Source organism: Asparagus officinalis, chromosome 6, assembly GCF_001876935.1.
Source record: "Asparagus officinalis chromosome 6, Aspof.V1, whole genome shotgun sequence".
Taxonomy (NCBI): Eukaryota; Viridiplantae; Streptophyta; class Magnoliopsida; order Asparagales; family Asparagaceae; genus Asparagus; species Asparagus officinalis.
Genome location: NC_033799.1, coordinates 44,617,479 through 44,631,683, shown reverse-complemented (window position 1 = coordinate 44,631,683; position 14,205 = coordinate 44,617,479). Strand labels below are relative to the sequence as shown.

Here is a 14,205-nt window from a genome sequence, read left to right as displayed (position 1 = left end):
GGCCGAACGCTTCCTCAGAAGGAAAAAAACCGAGAGAAGCCAACCGACGGCTAACCCTCCGAACTCAAGCTTCGTCTCCCGTGGTAAGGGGAAGACACCTGTAGCAGTTGTTGATGTTAATCAGACGTCACAACAACAACCCCGGAGACAGCGAAATACTTCGGGTCCGAAACTCAAAAAAGAATACTCCTTCAAGGACGAAGACGTTCCTGCCATTTTTGAGTCCCTCCTTAAAAACAACAATATCAAGCTACCACCTATCACGAATCAGGAGGAAGCTGATAACACTACAGATCCAAAGTACTGTGCGTACCATAGGAGGATCCTTCATCCTACCAAGGCTTGCTTTGCTCTCAAAAATAACATCCAAACCTTAGTTGAAGCCGGCGTCATAACGCTGGGATAAGCCAAATGAGAACGACAAGACTCCGACAAGTATAAGAGTATAAACTGCTCCTTCTGACACGCTGAAGAGTATACGAGTATAAACTGCTTCTCGATCCTCCAACAGATGCATGAGATTAAACTGCTCATTGCATACTCCAATAGGTATATGAGTCTAAACTGTTTCCTACATTTGACGAAAAGTTCCTGGAGAATTTTATACATAATATTCTTAAGGATAACTCGATCACGCAATTGAGTTCAATATCAGACCCAATTTTGCAAAAAGCTGGGTGTGGATAATTCATGTAACGGGAAGTTCCCGAAATAATTCTATATAGTGTATTCTTAGGGATAACCCGATCACTACAAGAAGGTGATGAATAAGAAACTCCCACTCAAACTCCCGCTATATTTGTGCACTCAACACTCCCATTGTTAGAGTCCGGACATAGCACTCGGAATTTTAATCTCCTGATCATTGATAATTGTCAAACCCCTCCGTGTTAAGTATTTGTCACTTAACACTAGGAACTCCCTTTGAGTGATTTGTACGAATCAACACTCGCACTGTAATTTGTACTCCCACTCCCACTGTTCATTTTGTCAAACCTTCCTATAGTTAGAGCCAAAATTAAAATCCCCTTTCGATTCCTTCCATGAATGAGAGGTCCACTTTCACTCCCACTGGTCAAACCTTCAAACAGTTAGGACCACAACCAAAATCCCCTCTTGATTCTTTCCATGAACGAGAGGTCGGCAAATTGAACGATCAAACCTTTAATAGTTAGGATTGCTCAAACCCCCCATTTGGTCAAACCTTCCTACAGTTAGGGTCAAAGCTAAAATCTCCTCTCGATTCTTTCTATGAACGAGAGGTCCACTTTCAAATCGAGTGATCAAACCTTCCTACAGTTAGTGTCACCTCAAACCTCCTATTTGGTTAAACCTTCCTACAGTTAGAGCTAAAACCACAATTCACTCTTCATAAACGAGAAACCTACCTTTAGTTCGGTAATCAAACCTTCCGACAGTTAGGATTATCCGAATCTTTTTGATTCTTAGAGTGGAGATCACACTCTTAGTTTCACCTTCCCGGATTCTGGAAGTGGAAATCCTACTTTGAGTTTCCTTTGGCAACTGGAGATAGAATATAAAATTCTTCCTCTTCAGCTTTGGGAGATAGAATATAAAATTCTTTATTTCCCGCATCGGGTTCGTCTTTGCCCCAAGAGAAGACACAATATTTTAACAATATAACTCTAAAATACGTACCTCATACGCGCGGGGAATTTTATCTCGAATCCTAAGTAGGGATAAGTCAATGTCTAACACGCGTTGCCGGTTTAGTCTTTCACCGATTGAAAAAGACACCAGAATCCAAGTCTGAGGACTTTTATCCTGAAGCCTAAGTAGGGATAAGTCAGCGTCTAACACGCGTTACCGGTTAGTCTTTTGTCGTAAAAAGGACAAAAGCCCACATATTCAACATTATGACATGTTGTTATTCATAACACCAAAATCTGCGCCTTACACGTGCAGGGAATTTTATCCCAAATCTTAAGTAGGGATAAGTCAATGCCTAATACGCGTTGTCGGTTTAGTCTTTCACCGATTGAAAAAGACATCAGAATCCGAGTCTGGGGATTTTTATCCCGAAGCCTAAGTAGGGATAAGTCAGCGCCTAACATACGTTGCCAGTTAGTCTTTTGCCGTAAAAAGGATAAAAACCCACATATTCAACATTGTGACAGGTTGTTATTCATAACGTCAAAATCTGCGTCTTACACGCACGGGGAACTTTATCTCGACTTCTAAATAGAGATAAGCCTACGCCTAATACTCATTGCCAGTTTAGTCTTTTACCGATTGAAGAAGATATCAGAATCCGAATCTGGGGACTTTTATCCTGAATCCTAAGTAATGATGAGTCAGCGCCTAACACGCGTTGCCGAGTAGTCTATTCCTATAAGAAAGACGAAGTCTACGTATTCAATATCGTAGCACTAAGAGAGTTAACTCTCTTAGCACAATGTTATATGCAGAACAGACTTAAACAATCTGCATGATAGCTCGACTCGAATAGTAGTCGGTAAAGGCACGTCAAATCCGTTAAAGGCTGAGGGTTTGCCAAAAATCCTAAGTCTACGTCTAACACATGTCGCCGGGTAGTCTATTCCCATGAGAAAGACAAAGTCTACGTATTCAATATTGTAGCACTAAGGGAGTTAACTCTCTTAGCATAACGTTACATGCGGAACGAACTTAAATAATCTGCATGCTAGCCCGACTCAAACGGTAGTCGGTAAAGACTCATCAAATCCGTTGAGGGCTGAGGGTTTGCTAAAAATCCTATAAAATGTGAGAGTCATTGACGCACCAGCTTCATTAGTTGGTCTAATGGCTTGAGGATCCAATAACTTCAGAATAAGAGCCATACATGCAGATGACCGCCGCGCTCCAATGCATTAAGAGCTTAAACTATGTAGACTCCAGCAAACGTACAAGTATAAACTGTGTTAACGACGGTCAACGTGTTACAACAAAGGTTAACGCCGGTCAAGGCGCTACGGTAAAGGTCGATGCCGGTTAACGCATTAGCAATTTTGCCAAAATAAGGCAAATGATGACTCAAGGAAGTTCAATCACATTCAGATATGAATTTCTGACGAAGATAATCAGTTGAAAGTCAACTCAATGACACGAGCTAAATTCAGAAACTTACGCATCAACTTCAGTTCAAGATTTCGACAACGGCCAAACGATAAACGCAGCGCCGGAAGAACTTCATCTATTCGACAAAGCACTGAATAGACTTTAGGTTGAAAAAGTTAAGAATTGAAGCAGTTCACAGGTACCTCTATGAGATTGAGGAAAGGGCATATCTTATCCAAAGCATTCCAGACTCTTCTATAAAAGAATGAGTTTGAAATACTTTGGAGGGGGTATTTGTAAGCGTCTAAAAATGCCTGTAGATGTCCGCACGTAGCCCGAGACAAAGAGAAGACGATGAACGTTATCATCCGAGTTAAGAAGGATTATCCGAGTGATCCGCGCTTGTCGGTCAGCTCCAAGAGAGTGCGTGCGTCAGTCAGCTCCAAGTGACCGTTGTGCATGTCAGTCAGCTTAAGCACGTCAGTCAACTCAAAGTATTCAACACGCTCGTCGGTTAGATCCAAAGTACCTGACGTGCTTGTCGGTCAGTTCCAAGCGCCTTAAAGAAGCTAACGAATGTATGAAGTGAGTTAACGACGCGTGCAAGTCAACAAGACGATCAAATACGCAAAACAGCAGAAAATACCAAGTCCCGGAAAATCAAAAAAACCAAAAAGTTCAGCAAATGCCAAACTTCTCGCGCAAGCGCAGGTCGGTTGCAACTGACCCGCGCCCGCGCGGGTCGGATGCAGCCGACCCGTGCCCCCCGCGGGTCACCAAAAACGTGTTTTCGATGGTTTTGAGCGGTTTTCTTGGGATTTATCTGTTCCAGGGGTTCCCAAGCCGACCCACGCCCCCCGCGGGTCACCAATGCCCGTCGCGCTATTTTGATCCCCAAACGTGTTTTCGATGGTTTTGAGCGGTTTTCTTGGGATTTATCTGTTCCAGGGGTTCCCAACTAACTTGATATCATTCACAAACATGGTTAGACTGTTATTGACTAAAGATAAGGCCAAATCGCTCATTCTTATCCAAATACCCCCAACCGAAGCCTATAAATACAGGCATATGGGCTCATTTCACAGGGGCGGAATGTTATCAAGACGAGGAGGTGCTGCCGGATTGAGGAGTCAAAGGAGCACGAATTTCAGAGGAGGCTAACTGATCTTGGTAAAGTTCTTCAGCATAAAGAGGGAGAGTTCGAGAGATCTGAAGCCCTGTCCGTCCGTTCCTCGAGATTAGGCTTGTTCTTAATCTCGAGAAGAGCTGCTGATTTTGCTTGATCGATTTTAGAGTTTAAAGCGAATACTTCCTTAGTGAAGTAGGAGCTCTGTCAATTTTTTGTCAACCGGATCTGATTCATGGCGGTCTACGGATATTGACGTCCCTGACACAGGCAAAGATCCCACAAAAGCAATAGACGATAAACACCTGTTGCGTGTTGTTTGAAAGAGAGTTGTAATCTATTTTCATTGTATTGAAAGTCTTATAAAAAGGCTATCTTTTTTTTTGAATTTATTGTAATGCCCGAAGTTGTAATAAATTCTGCAATGAAAACAATTTTCTACCCAAATACGATTGTGTATGAGGCTGAGAAGTGCCGGCTCCATCAGCATGCGCCGTGCTATGAGAAGTGTCGACTCTATCGTCAGGCACCATCTTTTGATCTGTCCTACGTCATTGAGTGTACACATGACCCAGTTAGCGTGACCTGTCCTGACGGCCTTCAAACTCGTCGACATGATTTTTATGGAACACGCTTGCTATTCTCCGTCTGATCCTGTTGAAGATCCCTAAGACCGTCAGATCTTGAATGTCATTGATATGCTCATTTATATTAGCCTCAATATCATCAAAAACATTGATATTCAAGTTAATCAATATATAACGTTTTAATATAGTTTAAAAACTTACATAATCTTTCTCGATCATGGCACTAGGGATGTAACTATCGATCGGTGGGCGTGGTACGTATCCAGCTGCTGGCTGTGGGTCGCGTCCTATCCATCTGCGTGTGATATTCTAATACCAATGCATGTACTCGGTATAACCCTCAGATGGAATTCTCTCATTCTGTATGAAATTCTACCTATTATTCCACCTGTCTATATAGGCCGCACGGAATACGGCCCAGTCTGTACGATACGATGTCATCCGTCGCCTACGATCGATTTGCTCAACAGGATCCGATACATGCTGAGAGAGAAGAAATTGTCGCAACACACGATCTGGGATATGCATCTCTACAATCTCCCAAGGTATCAACGGGACTCTGGCTCTCCACAAAGCAGCGCTATCTTGACAGATAGGTGCAAGACCATCAGATGATTATCAGATAACAACTAATAACTTTCAAAATATCAGAAAACCCCTCAAATTTAGGGGTTATTAATTATAAAACTCCCTTTAAAATATATTTTATAGAAAAAACCGAATAGTGTGAAATTTTCACATGGGTTGTAAATTTATGCAAGCAGATAGTTTTTCCAGTGAAAATTTTTTGGTTCAAACTTTTAGGGAGGGTTTTCTAATGAAGTCTTCGAAAGTTAAAGAGACTTTCTAAGAGCCTCTAAGAAACAGGGAGAAAAATCATAGAATCATAAACTCGGAGTTCAGAATAATTACCAACTCACCGCAATCCAAGATATTTATTATCAGTCAGACTCACAGAACTTAATTATGAGAAAATTTGAGAAACTTGGTAGTAATGTGGACAAATCTGATCCACACATCATTTATTGAGTAAATAAATAAAGAGGTTGAGTAGATTTTGAAAAAAACTCTCAATCTTAAAAAAGATGAGCTGGCCAAACACAAACCCACGTTTCTCTCGCTCCTCTCTCCCCCTGTCATTCATTTCTCAATCTCCTTCTCCCCCTCCTCTCCCCCCCCTCCCAAGAGCATCTCCAATCGGCCTATAAAAAGGTAAAATTTTCAAATTTGGAGAGTGGAACCTCTCCAACCACTCTCCAAATTTGGAGATCTCCAAATTTCACCCTCCAAATTTGGAGGGTGAATAGAAAATTTGGAGAGTCTCTCCATAATACTATTTATTTTTTATTAATTACAACTTTATCATTTTTAACTATTTAATTTCTTAAAAATTACCACTTTGCCATCATTCTTAGTACTTTAAATTAGATGTTTAATTTCAAATAAATATAGTTAAACAAATTATTAATCTAATAGTTGAAATCATTATATATTTGGAAAGGTCTCGTTGACATCTTTAAAATGAAACTAAGATTAATTTATTTTAGTATTACAATAAAATTATTAGTTTTTAAATTAAATAAATAAGTATCAGACATGAAATTTTTAAATACGAGGATCTATTTTATGTTTGAGGTTTATGTTTGCGACCTATGATATGTTGTATTAGAGGTTCATATTTGCTTTCGTGTTCTATCGATGTATGCTTTGTCACTGTTATTTCAAATTTTCTTTTTTAATATATTGTATTGAATTATTAATATTGAGTTTATTTTAAAGCTCTCATCGACACCTTTATAATGTTATAATTTTTTTTTCCAAATAAATTATTAAAAATAAAACTATTAATGTAAACTATATCTAACATTATTAATTTATATGGTTTTTTTGAAAAAAAATAAATAAAAAGGAAAACATTTGGAGAGTGTGGATTGGAGCAACTCTCTAAATTCCACTCTCCAAATTAGAATATTCTTAGAATATTCCAATTTGGAGGGTGAAATTTGGAGGGCATAGTTGGATATGCTCTTAGCCAAAGCCAAACCCACCTCCTAATCTCTCTCTTCCACAACCGCTGCCACCACAACCCTCATGGCTGGGAGTCGACCTTGGTGGTCGGTTAAACTGCGCGCGTTCGGGGCGCCTCCGTGAGCCGCGACCCTACCACCTATCCTTCTGAGCACCCGCCCCTCTCCCTCTTCCAGCCCCTCCTCTCCCAGTCGAACCTATGCCGAAGACATGATTCTCCAAACCTGCACGCGCCTCTCCCTTCGCAACTCTTACACCTCTCCTTTTCAACCCCCCTCCGCGCCGGCTCTCGCCTTCCAAACCGTAGCGGGCGTCGGCCGAACAAGAGCGGCGCTTCTGGTCTCTATCCTCGAGGGCGTCGGGGGAGCTACGGGTTTGGCAAGGGTGAGGCGGGCGCATGGTTGGAAGGCGAGATGTGGCGGCCGTGGGGTTGTAAGGTCGTGACTGCGAAGGCGGTGTTGGAAGGGAGAGCAGTTAAAATAAGAGCAAGTATATGAAGAAAATGGCGATAAATAAAGCTATTATCTTTTTTTTTTATCTCAGATCTCTAATCCAACAAACAGAGGAAAGCATAGATGAGAAACAAAAAAAGTTGTGATTAAATGAAAGCAAACACAGTATAAATCCCTCGAATTACTTGAAATACCAACTTCATCCACTATAAAGTTACCAATTAAAATAATAGGCGACTCCTTCCTCCTCTACACCGATAATCGCATCTGCATCACAATCCAATCAAATGACTCAACTTTGTAACGAGCTGAAAACTAATCCGTATTGCATCACTACTCAGGCAATCTCCCCACTTATTTGATGCGCAAATTATCTTAACTAATAAAATAAAAAAAATTCAAATCTCTCCACTTTTTTAAAAAATTACCTGCGATCTTAATTGTTTGTCATCTTCTTCAAATTAGGAATTTCTTGCACGAGTGGGGATTCCATGAAACTATGAGGAATCAAATTTAAAGATAAATGAGAAGGACTGCAGAAAAACCCAGATATAAGGAGAGTAACTTTAAAGAGTAGGTGTGAGTAAGTCGCACGACATAATTTGCGTCAAATATCTTCCATTTCGACATAATTAACACCGGAGTCACCAAAATTGAGGTCAAAATTTTAAAAAAAGCAAATCAAGAGATCTCACCACAATCCAATGTCTCCCCCTGGCAGTGCCGGCAACAATTAGATACGGCCGTGATCTCGCCGTAACAGCCCGAGTCGAAGGGAGAACTGATGGCGTCGAAAGGAGATCTTCCATGAGCTTGGCGATGAGAAAAGGACGAGGATAATTGGATGACAGACATAAAAAAAGGAGACATTTATAATCTAGGCTCTTGAAAATGATAGCGTCCGAAAATGGGCATTTGAAACTGCGGGGCTTTGTCAGGCCCGCGGGGCAATGAAAGTAGCAAAACTAATATAGTTTAGATATTAACCAAGTTAGTTGAGAGTAGCCAAACACAACCAAAAGTAGTTGGTATATATAATTGTCAGGCACTGGGGTATAATACATCACAGTTGAATAACAAATCCCTTTTGTAGTCACGAAATCTAAAATTTAGCTAGTTTATAATCAGATTCAAATGATAGAACTACAGGCACAAGAGAAGAATAAATAGCGATGGCTTTCTTGATTAGAATTGAATAGAGCAAATGATAAGTTGATAACATTTACCATAAATTTCTCTGGTTGTCATATGTTAGAAATGTCTTATTTGCAGCAATCCACACCAGGAAGGAATATTTGGGTAGATTAAGCTTAGACCACACGGCGGCATTGCTAGGAAAATCTTGAAGATTGAGGAAGAGAAGCATGATAAACAAGGGAAATTTTGAATCACCCGCTAACAGTACATTCATCTAAAACCTGAAAAACATGTTCAAGTGAGTTCCATTTAGATAGGGCCAAATCCCTAACTTTCAATAACTGCTGTCATAACTAAGAGGGTTCTGCTTTAACTGAAACCTCTCACACAGAGCAACTCTGCAAACAGTTGCCATGTATTCACTAAGGAGCTGTTTGGTTCACTTTAAAACCCCAAGGAAAACTTTTACTTGGCCTCCACGTGGGTTTTTCTCCTCCAAGTTAGATTTTTTGTTTCCGTAGTTTTTTTCCCCAGCTTTGTTTCGCTAGGGCTGAAGAGGGAAAAGAACTCATAAATCGCCTCCACGTCTACTTTTTCTCTCTCCCCTAATTCCTTCCCCAACCAAGTGAAATCAACAAAAAAACCCTGGTCACGTCAGATTTTTTCTTCCTCGTTGATTTCTTCAGTGAGCTAGAGTTACCTCCTTCGCACTGCTCCCACCAGAAACTCTCAGCTTTGTCCCTGTGTTCGAATAAATTGGGGGAGGGGGTTTGATCTTTGCCAACGTTGTTCAGATCTGAAATCCCGATGGTGGGAGACTTCGTCGGCGACGACGGCGTTCCCTACGCCGACCCCAACGGCCCCGGTCATATGCTGCACTATGTTCGACACCGTCTTCCACGGCTTCTCGGCCTCCCTGCCCCCTCCAGAGCGACGTGAATCTCATGAAACCCCTCCATCCTCGCCGTCTCCCACAGTTCGAGCAGGATCGTGGGGTTCTTAAAGTCGAGAGGTGGAGCTTTTCCTCTGGTTGTGTTCAGGTTTGATCTGATCTGATCCTTCGTTCTTCTTTCTTTTTTTTTTTTGGGGGGGGGGGGGGGGGTTTTTGTTTGATTTGGTTAAAATCGATGGGATTGGAGCTCAGATTAAGCTAAAATGATGGAATAGCTTGATTTTCAATTTTAGTAAGAATTTGATGATTAAATGTAGTTTTTTAAGGGTCAAAATCAGTTTAGCTACTGAAATTGAAGCTTGAGCTAATGATTATGGAGCAATTAGCTTATTTTTTAAATTATTGCTGTTGTTTTTATGAACATGGGTTACCCTAATTAGATTTTTTATGAGAAATGGGACAGATAATTTTTTCTCGCTCAATGAAATTAAACATTCAAAAACTAAAAGCTTTGTAATTTTATATGAAAACTTCTACAATAATTCTCCATTTCAGGAGACTATGATAGTTGCGATCTTGCCCAGTTTATATCAAGTCTTATTGATCTTTCTTTCTATTGAAATTCAACCTCATATGCCATTATTTTAGAAAGTGATAATTGATGTAAGAAATCAGGCTCATGGCTTGTTTACTTTGTATATGTTCATTATATCATTTGAATGTGTATTGATGCATTGTGTTTGTGAGAGTGTTTATGTTAGAGTGTTTCATTTGTTAATATTCGTTTGAAGTAGAGATATGAGGGGATGATAGCTTTCGTGCATCTGGTAGAGGAATTTTTGGATTTGAATGGGTATTGATGCATTGTGTTTGTACTGGTCTTTATGTTAGAGTGTTTCATTTGTTAATATTGATCTGAAGTGGAGATGTGAGGGGGTGATAGCTTGTGTCCATTTGTTCGTGTTCATTTGAAGTGGAGATAAAGGAATGATGGCTCCTGTGCACTCGGTGAAGGGATGTAGAATGTGAATTGGTATTGATGCATTGTGTCTGTGTAACACTCTTTATGTTGGATTGTTTCATTTGTTAGTATTTCATTTCAAGTGGATATGAGGGATGATGGCTTGTGTGCATTTGATAAAGGAGTTTAGGATTTGAATGGGTATTGTTGCATTGTGTTTGTTTCACTCTTTGTGTTAGTATTTCATCTAGTCTTCCTGAGTAACATGTGGCTTTTCTTCTAGTTGGAGGTATATGGACTTTGCATCTTGTGGGATAAGGAATTGATATATGATGATTCTTTCCCCGTGAGAAGCCTTACTAGGTTAGAACAATGATGCTAAAATCAGGTCAAATAATTATTTTTCTCTGGTTTGGTAGATAAAGATTTTGGTTTGCGTGTTTAGAAGCATTTCAGAGTACAAGTCATTGTGACGACAATTTTACACACTCCTAGAAGTTTTCGTCCATTTCAATACACTTGTTGCAATTTGCCAAGGAATTTATTTATGATTTTCTTTAAATGGACATTATTTAAACTTCAAGGAGATCTTACTTAATAGAAGTCTGAAAGGTTTAACCAGTTAAACACATGTGCAATGGTGAGCGTTTTTTCAGGTACATATTTCCCCCCTACAATTATTATGCAATACCTGTGATAGGTCAGCCTGTCAGATTGAAGATTAAATGGTCACATTCATTTGTGTCCATAATCAGCCAACATTAACTGACATCTTGTGGCAGAATAAGATAATCTATCTTTAACATGTGACCTAATTAATTGGTCCGGTAGCTAAATTTGTGCAAGTAAACTTATGCAGCTATGCTTTGATTTGGTTGTAACTGGTTCTAAGCAAGGAATTGACTTGCAGTATGTACAAACACCTTTGTGCCCAAATTCACTGCAGAAGGCAGACCTTAACAGAAGCCTGTCAAGGAACCAACAGTTGAATCTGAATGGCTTTATGCATGGCTCTCAAGGTCTCCAGACAGGGTCTGTTCAAGCAAATTTTCAAGGAGATGCTATGGTCTCTGATAGTAATAACTTAACACAGAGAAGCTCCTCTTCCTTTTTATCACAAACTTGTCTCTTGCATGATTTTCTCAAGTTCTATTTGTGTGTTTTTTATTTGTGGAGCTTGGTTAGGTGTTGTGGAGCCTGATTGTGTTGTGGAGCCTAATTGTGTTGTGCTTTTGTTCTCAGCCAGTTTTTGTGCATATATTGTTGATGCTATTCTGAGCCTGGTTGTGTTGTGGAGCCTGGTTATGTTTGTGCTTTTGTTGGTTGGTGTTGTTGGTTGGTTGGTTGGTTGGTTGGTTGGTGTTATTGGTTGGTGTTGTTGGTTAGCTGGTGGGTGTTTCCTGGTGTTCTTGAAACCTGGTTGTGTTCAAGTTCTGTTTTGGTTCATGTTTGGTTCATTGTTGGTGGCTGATGGGTGTTTCCTGGTTCATTTTCCTTCATCGGTTTAGGGGATTTCTGTTACCAAACCCTCTATGCATACCCCCAAATGCTATTTTAGTTTTGTGTAGGCCTGGTTGTTCTTGAATGTTGGTATTTGTTTTGCTTTCAGGCCAAGATATTGACGCTCATGTATTCAGGCAGATTTGTGTACATATTTTCAGTTTTGTGTTCAGGTTTTTGGTTGCTTTTTGTGCTCGTCGTCGAGCTCCCATAAATGTTTTTTATTACTATGCTGATTCAAGCTTGTTTAGCTCTATGTTGTTGGGTTTTTGGTTGCTTTTATGCTCGTTATCAAGCTCTCGTGGCTATTTTTTGTTACTATACTGATTCGAGCTTGTTTAGCTCTATGTTGTTGGGTTTGTTGTTACTATTTGTGCTCGTCGTCGAGCTCCCATGGCTGTTTTCAGGTACACAATTCATAGCAATTGATTCATGTTATTTTAAGTTTCGTATGATTTCATTAATACAAATAGAAACTTATAATGAATTCAGGATATTATTATTTATTCATGTTACATTCGCACTTTATATGATTAAGATTACCTCCCTGTAGGCTGTCTAAAAATCACAATAGATAGCTTATTCAAACAAGCTCCGACAACGGAGGTCACAATCAGACGACTTCCCAATCACTGCATCCGCAACTCCACAATCGCCACAAACACGACCTCACTTCTGAGATGATTGATCTTGATGGCTGTGACAACAGCATGGCTAATATCATAGCAACTATTAGAGATGCTGATGAGCAGTGGGACAATTTCAGAAATAAAAGGTTGGACTCAGTTGGTGAGTTGCTTGGTAGAGAGCTATGGGCGAATATTTATCTTTAAGACACTATGGATGTTGATTCCCGTCTAGCTCCTACAACGAAAGCTACAATCAAATAGCTTTCGGGTCGGTGATCGGAAGCAGCAAATAGAGGACTTTTCACATAGATCGAGAAGGGTTACAATTCAACGATACTTCCAACAACTGATGAAAACTCTATTCAGCAGTCTTTACAATCTACAGTGAAAGTTACAATCTGACGGCTTTCACACTCCCCAACAGCTAAAAGTCAGGATTACTGAACAACGGTCCTTGCAACGCTCTACAGAAGAAGTTACAAGTCAAATGGCTCCTTCTGAAACGCGGACGTCATCCCCGCGTCACCAATTTGGAAATGACGACGACCCTCGCGTCGACAATGCACAAGCCAAACGTGAGCGACCCTCGCGTTCAATGGTGTTCAACCAACAGCGACCCTCGCGTCGACAATGCACAAGCCAAACGTGAGCGACCCTCGCGTTCAATGGTGTTCAACCAACAGCGACCCTCGCGTCACCAAGTCACAAGCCAAACGAGCGGATATAGGAGTCAGTTACAATCTCCTATCCCCCTATAAAAGCTCAACAAACCCAACAGAATAGAGGGTTGGATCATCAGAATCTAAACCAGACGAGTTGGTTAAAGGGGCTGGCTCTTTAAAAACTAAGAGGTGAGGGATCGGATTTTTGATAATCAGATCAAGGGTTGGATTCTTCATCATCAAAACCACTCAGGTTTGGAGATTCGGCAACAACAGCAACGAAATCCTTGGAGATAGGATTTTTGAACCAACCTCAGAAAATCAAATCTGAGAGAATCCTTCAACAACAGAAAAACAGCTTGATTATTAACCGAATTTTCGGTTCCAACAACTCTATTCACAGAGTTCAAACTCGTTCAGAGTTCTTAAACTCATTCAGAGTTATTCATAAAACTTTCCACGAAAGTTCATCGTTCCCACGAGATAAAGACGGTCGGATCGTCAACGGAGAGCAAGTTCGACGCAATCAATCGAAGGAAGCACTCCATCGCTGCCAAGAAGAACCCAGTTTTAAACAAAGGGGAAAACCAAATTCGTTCTCCTCTCTTTTGTAATAAAGTTGTAACCGAGATCAAAGGAATCAAAATCACATTTTCTTTATTCTCTTCTTTGCAATTTTGCCTACATACAAAAGATGGCGACTCCGCTGGGGACTAGCTTTTCCGACGATGAAGTGGTGGCTCAGTCCGACGTCCACCTCATGGGAACGACTGTAGAAACTCTCGTCGTAGAGTTTGATCAAGCGAAATACGAGGAAGCCCTATCCTCTGGATCGCTTAGCCCCAAGGCTAAGCATGGTGTCCGCAAGATCTCCAAGGAGATCAATTCTGTTGTTGAAGAGCCGAAGAAAGCCCTCTCCTTCGGCCAGGAACTCAAACTGGCTCTGATGGCGGAAGATCCCACCTCCGCGTCAGCAAGACGTGCTTCAGGACACAAACGGCCTCTGGAGGAGACGAGTCCTGTAAACGTCAATGACGTTGCTGCAAAGGCTTTGAAACAAGCCAAGAAGAACGCCGCTCGCCGACGGAGAAGATTCATCCGACGAGCACACTTACGAGAAAGACGATTGTTGGCCCAACGCGAAGATCGCGTTTCTAAGGATCCAACCGAACCTGGCGTCCCCAAAGAAGAG

The 14,205-nt window shown here is 40.8% G+C and overlaps 2 long non-coding RNA genes across 2 annotated transcripts; one reads left to right on the top strand and one right to left on the bottom strand.

The window, feature by feature from the left end:
- Positions 7,325-8,152, bottom strand: LOC109845261. The gene is made up of 3 exons (XR_002248263.1): positions 7,928-8,152; positions 7,661-7,729; positions 7,325-7,499 (listed from the first exon to the last, which is right to left on the bottom strand). It is a non-coding gene; the product is annotated as an uncharacterized LOC109845261 (long non-coding RNA).
- LOC109844947 lies at positions 8,923-11,461 on the top strand. The gene is made up of 2 exons (XR_002248175.1): positions 8,923-9,409; positions 11,133-11,461. It is a non-coding gene; the product is annotated as an uncharacterized LOC109844947 (long non-coding RNA).